Source organism: Chrysemys picta, chromosome 10 (assembly GCF_011386835.1).
Source record: "Chrysemys picta bellii isolate R12L10 chromosome 10, ASM1138683v2, whole genome shotgun sequence".
Taxonomy (NCBI): Eukaryota; Metazoa; Chordata; order Testudines; family Emydidae; genus Chrysemys; species Chrysemys picta.
Genome location: NC_088800.1, coordinates 66,783,058 through 66,795,863, shown reverse-complemented (window position 1 = coordinate 66,795,863; position 12,806 = coordinate 66,783,058).

The following is a 12,806-nucleotide window of genomic DNA, read 5'->3' as shown; positions in this document are numbered from 1 at the left end:
AAAACAATGTAAAACTTCAGAGCCTACAAGTCCACTCAGTCCTACTTCTTGTTCAGCCAATCACCAAGACAAACAAGTTTATTTACATTTACAGGAGATAATGTTGCCCTCTTCTTATTTACAAAGTCACCAGAAAGTGAGAACAGGCATTAGCATGACACTTTTGCAGCTGGCATTGCAAGGTATTTACGTGCCAAATATGCTAAACATTCGTATGCCTCTTCATGCTTCGGCCACCATTCCAGAGGACATACTTCCATGTTAATGACGCTCATTAAAAAAATAATGCGCTAATTAAATTTGTGACTGAACTCCTTTGGGGAGAATTGTATGTCCCCTGCTCTGTTTTCCCCGCATTCTGCCATATATTTCATGTTACAGCAATCTTGGATGATGACCCAGCACATGTTGTTCATTTTAAGAACACTTTCACAGCAAATTTGACAAAACGCAAAGAAGGTACCAATGTGAGATTTCTAAAGATAGCTACAGCACTCAACCCAAGCTTTAAGAATCTGAAGTGCCCTCCAAAACCTGAGAGGGATGAGGTGTAGAGCATGCTTTCAGAAGTCTTAAAACAGCAACACTCCAATGTGGAAACTACAGAACCCGAACCACCAAAAAAGAAAATCAATCTTCTGCTGGTGGCATCTGACTCAGATAATGAAAATGAATATGCGTCGGTCCGCACTACTTTGGACTGTTTTCGAGCAGAATCAGTCATCAGCATAGACGCATGTCACCTGGAATGGTGGTTGAAGCATTAAAGGACACATGAATCTTTAGCGCATCTGGCATGTAACTATCTTGTGACGCCAGTTACAACAATGCCATGAGAATGCCTGTTCTCACTTTCAAGTGACATTTTAAACAAGAAGGAGGCAGCATTGTCTCCTGCAAATGTAAACAAACTTGTTTGAGCGATTGGCTGAACATGAAGTAGGACTGAGTGGACTTTCAGGCTCTAAAATTTTACATTGTTTTATTTTAATGTATGTTTTTGTACATAATTCTACATTTGTAAGTTCAACTTTTATGATAAAGAGATTGCACTATAGTACTTGTATTGGGTGAATTGCAAAATACTATTTCTTTTGCTTTTTATAGTGCAAATACTTGTAATCAAAATAAATATAAAGTGAACACTGTACACTTTGTATCCTGTGTTGTAATTGAAATCAATATATTTGAAAATGTAGAAAAAATCCAAAAATATTTAAATAAATGGTATTCTATTATTACATAACAATGCTATTAATCACAATTCATTTTTTTAATCACGTGATTGATCACAACTAATTTTTTAATCGCTTGACAGCCTTATTAAAAATGTAAATAATCTAAATTGGCGTGTTAGCACAAACATCAAACAACATACATTAAATCTTCTAAAAGGTAAAAGTTTGGGCTCAAAGAGAAAAATAAATTGAGTTATGGGGATTACATAGTCTTTTCTACAAGGACAAATTACTATCTAATGCAAAATAGGTCCTTGCTGTCAAGAGAAAAATGGGATTGTAATACTTGACTCCTGATCCAAAACTCACAGAAGTCAATGGAAAGACTCCCATTAACTTCACTGAGCTCTGAATCAGGCCTTTGGAGATGTGATGTTTGCAATCACTTTTATGTTGAAGACCCTAGGGAAAAATGCAAAATGGGAATGTCATGAAGATAAATGTGCTAATTAGTGGTATCTAAGTACATTAGACCGGGAGTGGGGGAGTATGAAATGGGGGAGACTTTATAATGTCAGGGAAATTTTGAAACTAAAGTGGAAATACGACTAACTGTTCCATTTTAAAGCTCCTAAATAATTGTATTTGTATTAGAAACATGTTAATTAGTCAGATACCATCTAACTGCTAGAAATCTACTAATTTAATGCTAATAAGAAATATAAAACCTGATACTTACAAGAGTAAGGCTTTACAGTACCACATTTAACTTCAGGGATATCACTCCCCATGGGAAGATTCACAAGCTTAGGCACCTCTGTTATGTAGCTAAAACTACATAAACACTAAAATGTACTGAAATTCTGTTCAGCTATTTTTGTATACATCTATAATATATGTGCAAATATGAATTAATACAACAGTATGGTATTTTTCTTGGTACTTGTCTTGTATTTCTCTACCTGACAAAATATTTTTGCCACTCTGTAGTTGGAATGCAACAAAATAACAATTAGTTTTTGCAAATAAGTTTTATATGGAATTAATCTAATGTAGCTATTAATGAATATGTTTACTGGTTGCATACAAAATGAGCTTTACTTTAGAGGCTTCAGTGTTTGATATATATAGAATTTGCTGAAAAATACAGAATTATATAACTCTGTATTCCCTTAGCCAATATTTTCCTTGTCTTTGAATCCTTACTTACACATCACAGTTAATATAATGTTCTTGCCACTTCATCTGTTCTGTTTCCTACTACTTCTTTTTCTTACAATTATGCATTATAGTAATAGTTTAAAAACAAGTAAAATATAAAGTTTTTAATATAATTAATTTAATTTAAAATAATTACACAAAAACAGAACACCACAAAATATTTTAGCCCTAGATATTACTCCAACAAATCTAGCAAATGACAGCCCTCTAGTGGCTAAATGCATGTATGAGCATACAGGCTATAATGTACGAACAAACCATACTCTAGTACTGTACTTGGTCTAATTAAGAAAGAATATGTAATGTCTAATATAGATCAAAGCAAATGCTCATGCCTTTAAATTAGTCTACTATTGTATCTGGGCCCTTAGGAATGTATCTGATTTCTAATACAGACAGACCAAGGGAAATGGCTGAATATAAGTCCTAAATTATAATTGGGGAATATTCCCACATTTCTCCACCATATTATGTTATATTGAAAAAGATATCATTAGTGGCCTGCTGAGTAGACTAAATATAAAGTTCCTACAGACTTAGCATAAATACTTTCAGTGGCAGAAGAATAAACTCACTTCTTCATATTTAGAACGTCTCTTTCACGTACATGAACACACATTACGGCAGTATTTAAAACCTGTACTGTTGTCCTGTATGGTTGTGGGTGGTACCCAGAATGAACTGGGCAGCTATAAAAAAATCTATAATCTAGTGTTTGTAATGATGATGGTCCAGTGTTGGGAATGATTTCATGAGAAACTTGTAGGTAATTTGTGTATATTTAAGTAACAGTTCTGGAACAAAGCTTTTTCAAAGTAATCTTCTGATCTGAAGACTTTTCTCAGTTTAGATTATCCAAACCCAAGGATTCAGCAGATGCTCTGAAAGTGTAACTTGAAGCAAACATTTCTACATTTCTAACATGATCCAACTCAAGTTAGAAACGTGATATGAAAATTTCTTGACGTTAAGTTGGAGTCAGCAAACACACGGGAGGAAAAAAGAATGCGATTTTTGGGTGTCTCACTTTTCAATGTTCAGCCTAAAAAAAACCATCACCAACTCTTCTAAGGACACTAATAAATGTTGCTAAAATCGTATGATTTAATACATTCTCTTTTGGCTTTTCTAGATATAATTAATTGGCAAGGTAGAATTACCAACAAGCCTTCCCCCCATTTTCTTTGGCCTCTTCACCATAGAAAGAGATAAAAACAATATTGGAAGAATGGCTTGAAGTTTATTTTTTTATTATTTGATGTATATATTACGTGGCACCTATCAAACACTCTGGGTTCTGCACAGATGCATGCAATTATCCTTCTATAATGGTGGTTTTCTTAACTTCCCAGCATATCTTTAAAAAAGGGAAGACGCTTGCTTCTGAACATTTTGCCTTTCCCCCACAAGTCTGACACACACAACATTAACACCCTCTTCTACCCAATGAATCACCCCCAACCAATCAAAATTAAAAAATTACTCTGAAATAAATCAGCCTAGACAAAGTAAATTAATAGTCTAATAAAAATAATAATAATAGAATAAAATATTGCATTAAATAATCAATTAGATCAATAATAAATAATAATGATAATCTAAAATATCAGTATCAAAACCAAAACCCTACACAAGCACAGTTTTTACCCTGGAAAGGGAGAAGTGCCAGAAGGTCCATGGAGTTCACGAAGGATTTAGTGTAGGGATATTAAAGAAGGTACTAACAGTGATTCCCCCAAGTGACAGTGACCCCCTCATAATTTATCCCCACACTTTAAAATCCAACAGTTTCACCAAGTACAAAAATCTCTTGGGTCTTCTGTTAAAACTTGTAAGCTACTGTCTGTAGAAACCATTGATTGTATCTATCCTGTGAAAGATACTTTATTACTATGTAAAACTTACAAACAAGTTAATTGACTTTGTTCTTGAAGTAATTGATTCAATGTAAACAAACACTATAAGCCGTTAAGTGACTTTCACTTCATTGTAATAGCAACGGCTCCTGGGACAGACCCCCACCCTCTGTGATTAAAGGGCCGGGAGTCTCAAATGAATTAGCACACACCCCGAAAGTGGTGGAAACAATAAATTAAAATATGGTTAAGATATGGAATGTATGCTGATGAATGCTTCATATACATGAATGGTTAGGGAGGTGCCAGCCTAGAAAGGGAGTATCCATCGGCCGAAGAACTTGTCAAGTGGATGACCAGACAACCCCCGGAGGGTAAACTGGAATTCACCCCATCACCTGGAAGGATGAGAAACACAAACTTTGGAAAGTTTGAAGCCACCAGGAATGTGTCCAGGAATGTGCCATCTGCTGATTGAGTCAGCAACAGCAGAATGAAACAGCTCCCATAGACTAACATAGGAATTAATTCCTATAAAAATGGACTCTCAAGACTGATGACTTTGAGTCTCTGGTTCTGCTGCCAACCTCCAGGAGCATCAGGTGCACCTGACACAGACTCGGCTCCATCCTCATGACAAGATACCTGGCCAGTAACTTGGCATGAGCAACTTCTAGGCTGGTAACTATAACACCTATACAGAACTTGAATAAATGATTGTGTGAATGAATGTGTGTGTGTGTGTGTGTGTGTGTGTGTGTGTGTGTGTGTGTGTGTGTGTGTGTGTGTAAGGAATAAGTAGTGATAGAAATAAGTAGTCAAACAACGTTGTTTACTTTTATCTTTTGCTTTATCATTATATTTACAATAAATGTGGCATCTTTGCCTTATCCCTCTTAATAAGATCCTGCTGGTTTTTATTTTATTGGTATAACATTAGCTATCACTATTGATTTTACATGGACGGCACTCAAATATTAGTGATGGGCAGCATAAAATCCTAAATTAACATATTTTGTTTTTTGGTTAGAGGATATTAGCAAGTATGAATATAGAAATTATAATAGATTAGGATGGATTTTATGGATCTATATACACATGTAGTCACTCCACCAAAAACTTTCCCTGGCTAGAACCAGACCAGAATCAGTGCCCTACCAGGACAGTGAACATGTATTCCCTTCCTCATAGGTCATCAAATATGTTTTTCTTTTCCAGATGAGCCTAGAAAAGGCGTTTTGTGACAAAGCCCTCTCTTTGTCCAGCCACACTTAGGAAAGCCCTGATGTGTGTCAATAGGCTTTTCTGTTTCATGGAACATCCTATCTGGAGCAGAAAAATGCTATCTATGGACTGGCAAATATTCTGTACAGTCATATCTTTGACAGGAAAAGCCAAATCAGGATCTACAAATAAGTTCTGGTAAGTTCTGGTTATATAGAGGTTTTTCTAAATTCATCTGGAGTACTGGCAAAAATATTGGGATGGGAAATCTGATTAGATACCTCCTGACAGTTACAATAGTTTGACATTGCAGTGTAGATAGAATAACACCACAATTCAGCCATGTTCCCTGGCCTACTGGGCAAGGCTACAGCAAGATCTCCGCTCCCCCTTCCCAAGCTAGGGACTGGAGAGGAGCAGAGGATTGGGCCAGTTGCTCAGAAAGAAAAGGGGAAGAAGAACTGCCAAGCTTTCTGATCCCTCCTCCCCCCTTCCGGAGAGCTCTGTCTCCTTCCTGTAACAGGCATGATTGGCTGCTTACACCCCGGGAGGCAGAAAAGTATGGAAAGCAACCAATCAGAGGGAGATTTCCCCCAAGCAGGGCTGAAATATGTGCCCTACATGTGCCAACAGCACTAGTTGTATTTAAGCAATACTGAACTTTGAGACTAGTAAAGTAGGATGGGTTGATTTAAATCAAAGCGATTTAAATCACAGATTTTAATGATGGTTTAAATCATCAATTTTAATATTGTTTTGCTTTTGTACTCTTTAGTTACTTTCCTACGGAAAGGATACATTCTCATTTGTTGGTAAGCATTAGTTGATTTGCAAATAAATATACCCTTTACACTAAATTTAGTACTACTTTTTGCTAACCAGCTGGATACACTATATCTATGCACATTTATTTAAGCAACTATATGGCTTAATTTACATGTATTCAGATTCTTAAATTTTACTTTTTTATTGTGTTAGAAAATGGTGAATGATGCATTTCTTATTTACTAGATGATGATGATTTTTTTTTTACCTGTGATTTGTGTCAAGCTCTGTTTGGATGGAAATTGAAATTCAGCTTTTTTTTTTTTTAAATAAAACTAACTTCAATGTACTTGACACATAACACAAAGAGAGTTTATCAAAACATGTTTTGTATTTAAAACTAATTGAATTATTAAACAAAGGAAGTATTAGCCTTAGTGAATTGAACTGTTTGAACACATATGCTTCAAGATTTTAGAACTAGTAGAAATCCGAAGAAGTGGGCTGTAGTCCACGAAAGCTTATGCTCTAATAAATGTGTTAGTCTCTAAGGTACCACAAGTACTCCTGTTCTTCTCACACCTAGTTTTTATTCATAGATTGGAAGAGGAAAAACAACTTTTCCTGCTTTTTCAACTCCCAGTTGGTTTCTTAACTTAGTCATTGAACTGAACTAGTTGAATAAACTGACTTTAAGAAAATATTTCTCTGTACCTGCAGAGAAAGCATGGGCTTTCAAAAGCTCATTTAACACTTCAACAAACTCTGGTTCCAGGTACTTAGCCAGTGACTTCACCAGTATGTTGGTTTGATTTTTTTTTTAAAAACTCTAGCAGGAAACATGTACCACTTAATACTATTTTTGTATTTAACAAATTATTTTAATAGATTATAAAAAGTTTAGGCCTTAACATAGGTTATCACTTTCAAATTTAATTTTAAATAGGTGTATTTTTTAAAATATAAACCTGTATTTGATTTAAGTTTAAAAAAATATGATTTAAATACAAAATAAATTGTTTTTTAATCATCCATTGTTATCCAGCCTGTAGTAAAGAGACAATACAGCAAGAATAAAGAGACAGTAATTCAGAACTCCTTATTATGCAGTGACTGAGAATAAAATATTTTAAAGTTTCACTTGCTCATCTTAGGGAGCCTAGGCTCACATTTTAAATGTTGATTTGGTAATATAAGTAGGTGGTGCTCCCAAAATGCTCTGAAATAAGCACAGCCATAAACTGAGCCCCCCTTTCTTTGTCTTTGAATCATAAAATATAAACCTCGGCCTAAACTTTTTCCCAAATGTGGAAGTTCCTAGGGTTTCCTTTTTCTTGGTCTTTGTCGTGCGATTCCTGTGTCTCAGAGACACATTTCAAGTCCTCTTATGCTCCTAGAGTGTTGCAAGTTGGACACTGACTATCTAGCCTCAGAGTATCTCAGCAAAATTAGCTCTGCCTCCGTATACACAGTTCAAGTACCTGACACAAGGATTACTCTGTACAAGAATCCTGCATCTAGCATCAGGCACATGGATGCAGACAGCTCTGTGATTTGCAGTTTTAGGTTTTGCAACTTAAATCTAAATCAGTTTAGAAGCTGAGATGCAACAGGTACATATATAAACTTTCTGGTGTCTTACCACATGCAGTAATAAAACTTTGAATATGCTCAGGAAAGTTAATGACGCTCAAAGGTCATCCATGAAACCGGTATCACTTGCAACAAAAATGTAGTCATTCATTGTGTAGCTTTTACTCTTCATAAGAAAGAATGCCCTGTTATGTGAAGCTTTGCCCTGAGCAAATAAGCAGACCTACCACTTACCACTTATTCTGGCTTAATGTATGGTAAATTTTAAGAATCTCCCGCAGGGCCGTCCTTAGGATTTATGGGGCCCTATGCAGTATTATTAAACTGATGCCCCTATGCACCACTGAAAGCGGTCCCCAGCCGGTGCCACTGACCCCAGTGTGTCGAGGGGGCACAGCCACCACCCCCGCCCGCAGACCCCCAGAGTCCCACCATTGCTGACACACACCGAGCTTCATACGCAGCAGATGCTGTGGCAGTGGCTCAAGGCGGGCTTCGCGCTGTCACATGGGGGCTGCATCTTGCCAGACCCCTCGGCCCTCCTGCAGCCCCTTGCCACTCCAGGCTCACCCTGAGCATTTTGATAGTAAGTACCAAGCAGTAATAACAATAACAATAATACAAGTAAGTATGTGTGTGTGTGAGTGTGTGATTGATTGTGTGTTGGGGAACTGTGTGACTGTCTGACAGTGTGTGGTGATACTATGTGTGTGTGTGTGTGTGTGTGTGTGTGTGTGAGACAATCTGTATTGGGGGACTGTGACTCGTGAGAGGCAGAGTGTATGTGGGTGTGAGAGCCAGTCTGCGTGTGAGAGAGATTCTGTGTGTGTGTGTAAGCAGAGTCAGAACGGGCTCTACCCTGACATCTGGTGGTTAGCTGTAGAAAAGGACTTCAGGGGCTGATCTCATTTGCATGGGCACACCCACCCTGCCTAGCATGATGGGACTGTTTGCCCAAATGGTCACTTTGGCTGTTGTGGGATCCCCAGTCTCTTTGTTATTGGGAGAGGAGTAATAAAGTGTTTTTATCCTGGTTATGTGAATCAAGGACAGTAGAACTATACTTGGCATTTTATGACAGAGGGACTTGCCCTCAACTAAGTAGGACTCGCTAGGCAAGGGACATGGGTTCCAAAAGCCAGTGGATTGAGAGAGGCTGATGATAGGTATATGTACTTGGTAGGGGCATATTTAAGGGTCTTAAACACCACTTTTACCTTTCTACTGTGTAATAATAGAGCTAATTTTGATTCCATTAGGAGTCTTGTTATATGCTATAGAGTGGAAATTGCTAATATCTAGATCTAAGCATTAAACCTAGTGGTGCACCAGCCCTGAGGCTTCCCTATTACTAGCTGAAATCACTGTAGTTGAAGTTATGAAGGGCTGAAATAACTAAAAGCTGTATTAAGTAGGGGAGGTCTGAAGACATATTGGTGAGTAGCTAGCGGGGAGGAGTGGTTTGTGGTGAAGATTGCAGCAGAACCCCATGGAGAGGCATGGCAATTGGCCATTGACATGAGCCATGGAGCATGTAAGGTTCCTCCATACCTTCTCCCGGCTTCCACCCAGGCTGGGAGGTAAACTCTGCAGAGGAACTTCTGAACTCGGTGGGGAGGGGGGGGCTGCACTGACCAGGGACAGAAACTGTGGGAGGGGTGACTTTGGGTTGCTGGACTCAAAAACCAAAGGGAAAGGACATGGCTCAGTCTGCTTGGGGGTGGATCTTCTGGTTCACTGTTTGTGTTTATAAACCCTAGTTTTGGTGTTTTCCCAATTTAATGCTGAGTTGTTTACCTCATGTTATTAAAGATTTTTGCTACACCGAGACTCTGTGCTTGCGAGAGGGGAAGTATTGCCTTTTTGAGGTGCCCAGGGGTGTGTGTGTAATTTTCCGAGGTCACTGGGTGGGGGCTCGAGCCAGTTTTGCATTCTATTGTTGAAAGGGTACCCCTATATACTGAACCCGGCCCTTGCTACTGTCAACTCAGCCTGTCAGAAGGGTTACGTGTGTGTTAGGGAAGTGTGGGAGACAGTGAGCGCACTGTCACTTTACGTCCCCCCCACCCCACCGCTCGGCCCAACTCCTTCCCCCGCGACTCACATGGAAGTTTGGCTCCTCCTGTCCTGGCCCCGGCATGGCTCCCGTCGGAGACCAAGTGGCGTAGGCAGGAAGGGTCCAGGGAGGGACTACGCTCCAGGTAGCGGTGGGCCAGGCCACCGCGCTACCAGCGAGCGTCCGCACCACTCTGGGCTCCCCGGGGCTGGGGCGGCAGAGCCAGAGGCTGGAGCCCTCGGCTGGCCGGCTGAGGAGTGAGGGAGGGGGTGGGGTTGGGGTCGGAGAGAAGCCCAGCGCAGGGGAGGGCCTGGAGAAGAGAGGATTCCAGCCGCAGCCAGTGAGGGGAATGGTGCCCCAAATTTTTGGTTGCCCTATGCAGCCGTGTATGCTGTGTATGCATAAGGACGGCCCTGATCTCATGCTGCTAATGAAGACATTTGTAAAATCTCACTCTTTTTTATGGTCTCACTCATTTTAAACTGACATTTCTCGGCACTCTTGTGGAACTCTCCAGATATTTGCTATGAGTGACTATTTGTGTGAGAAGCAACAGAGGGTCCTGTGGCACCTTTGAGACTAACAGAAGTACTGGGAGCATAAGCTTTCGTGGGTAAGAACCTCACTTCTTCAGATGCAAGACTCTTGCATCTGAAGAAGTGAGGTTCTTACCCACGAAAGCTTATGCTCCCAGTACTTCTGTTAGTCTCAAAGGTGCCACAGGACCCTCTGTTGCTTTTTACAGATTCAGACTAACACGGCTACCCCTCTGATATGTGTGTGAGAGAGACTATGTGTGTGACTATGTGTATGAGTGCTATGAGTGACCTTACAGTACCAGCCAACCTATTCTTTTCTTAACCAAGAAAGGTATGCAGCTACCATTTCCTTCAACAACAGCAGATAGGGTGACCACACAGCAAGTGTGAAAAATCAGGACAGGGGGTGGGAGGTAATAGGTGCCTACATAAGACAAAGCCCCAAATGTCGGGACTGTCCCTATAAAATCAGGACATCTGCTCACCCTAACAGCAGATAATCTTTAGTTTAAAATTCATTCACTCATCCATATGTCACAGACATAATCATTGTCTGAAGATCTGTACTATGGATCTACCAATCTTGCACAATTGGAGGGAAATAACTTTTTTGCAGTTCCCTCCTTCTTGTGGTAAATGATTTGGCAATGTAAGTTAACATAAGACTGATTTTTTTTAAATAATTTTAAAAATGTCTTAATTTAAATTATCATGTATTGCAGCATAGGCCTGGTAACAAAAAATACTAATACTGGTGTAATAAAGAGCAAGTACATCTGTATTAATATGTAAATTATAAAAGTGGAGTATGGTAGGGAACTAATCTGAGACAATCAAGTGTAACCCACACACCTTCTGGGTGTGGTGTTCTGTCCCATCTAGTGGCACCGAGACCACTTAGAGATTAATGAGTTTGTTCTACAGCTTTAGCTAAGGCCTATATGGCTTTTAGCTTATGCAATAGAGGCTCATGCATTTTGCTCCAGACATCCTGCCCGCTGACGACCAGAGTCTGTCGGTGTTACACAAGCAGTTTTTGGTTTAATTTAAAAAAAAAATCCCACTTACCACAGAGCTGGTAATATGCAACAGTTTAGAATACACAATTCTAGAGAGGATTTGCCAGATCACAGCAGACAACTGCTTCAGCAGGTCTGGTAAATGAATGCCACCTGAAGGAAGAAGAAAGAGCTAAACCTGGGGCAAGTTTGGGGGATTACTTCCCACTTCAAATATGGAAGATTTGGGGCATCTCCTACACTTTCATATAAATGAAGGAGCTGTAGGATAATGTGATTTGATTGTCCATCTGCCCAAAGGAGCCTGCGTGATGATCCTATGCTAAGTCACAATTCTCCTTCCACACTCCCAGAGGGAGACTTGGGCAAGTCTGGAGAAGATGCCTTCACAACTGAGGGAGATTCAGGGAAAGTCTAGAAAATTGCACTTATATTGCAGGAGTCTCATAGACTCATAGACTTTAAGGTCAGAAGGGACCATTATGATCATCTGGAGACAAGGTTGTATCTTCCCCTTGCCTCTTACCATGTTAAGTTTTGTGGCAACTCTAAGATGCCTCCTTCCCCTCACTCACTCACTCACCCCTAAAGGCTGTCTGGGAGTCTTCTCTTACACTTGAAGGACAATCTGAGCAGTTTTTTCTCCCGAGATCAGAGACTGAGAGGCCAGGGCTGGATTAAGGCACAAGTACTGTTGGCCCGGGGCCCTATATACCTATATATATATACACCCTATATACCGAGGTCACATGATAGAAACAGAATCTCAGCTTTCATTAAAAATATTTCTACCCCCCATACATGTAAAGAGAAACTTGAAAACATGACCCAAGATGCCTGGCTGAGTCTGCAGACAGCCTGAAACAATGGCTTCAAGGGCTGTGAACTTTCTCATTCATCTTAACTCTTCAACTTGCTGCCCTCCTCAGGAGGGGCATACCTAGGGCTCCAGATTGCCTTAATTCCTCCCTTGCTGTGGGTGGCTCTGTTTACTCTTTTCTCCCTCTCCCCAGGAGGGAAGCTGTGAGGCACCTCCTACCTGTAATTATTCAAAAACCCAAACCCAAGGTTTTATCTTTCAAACAATCATGCCCTTGGGACCTGTCTCCTGCAGGTCGGGGATCGCCACACTGCAAGGGGACTGGAAGGGTCTCAGCTCCCCGGCCCGCCTGAGGGAGGCTTGAGGGACTGAATCTCTTTCCTCTCCTCTCCTCTCCTGTATGGAGTGGGGATGGGGGTGCGGCTCCTCCCCTTCTTTCTGCTCGCACGTGAACACGGCTACGGCTTTAGGAGTTACCTCTGCCTCCTCCTGCCCCTTCTAAGAAGCAGGCTGCGGTGGGAGTTACACCCTTGGG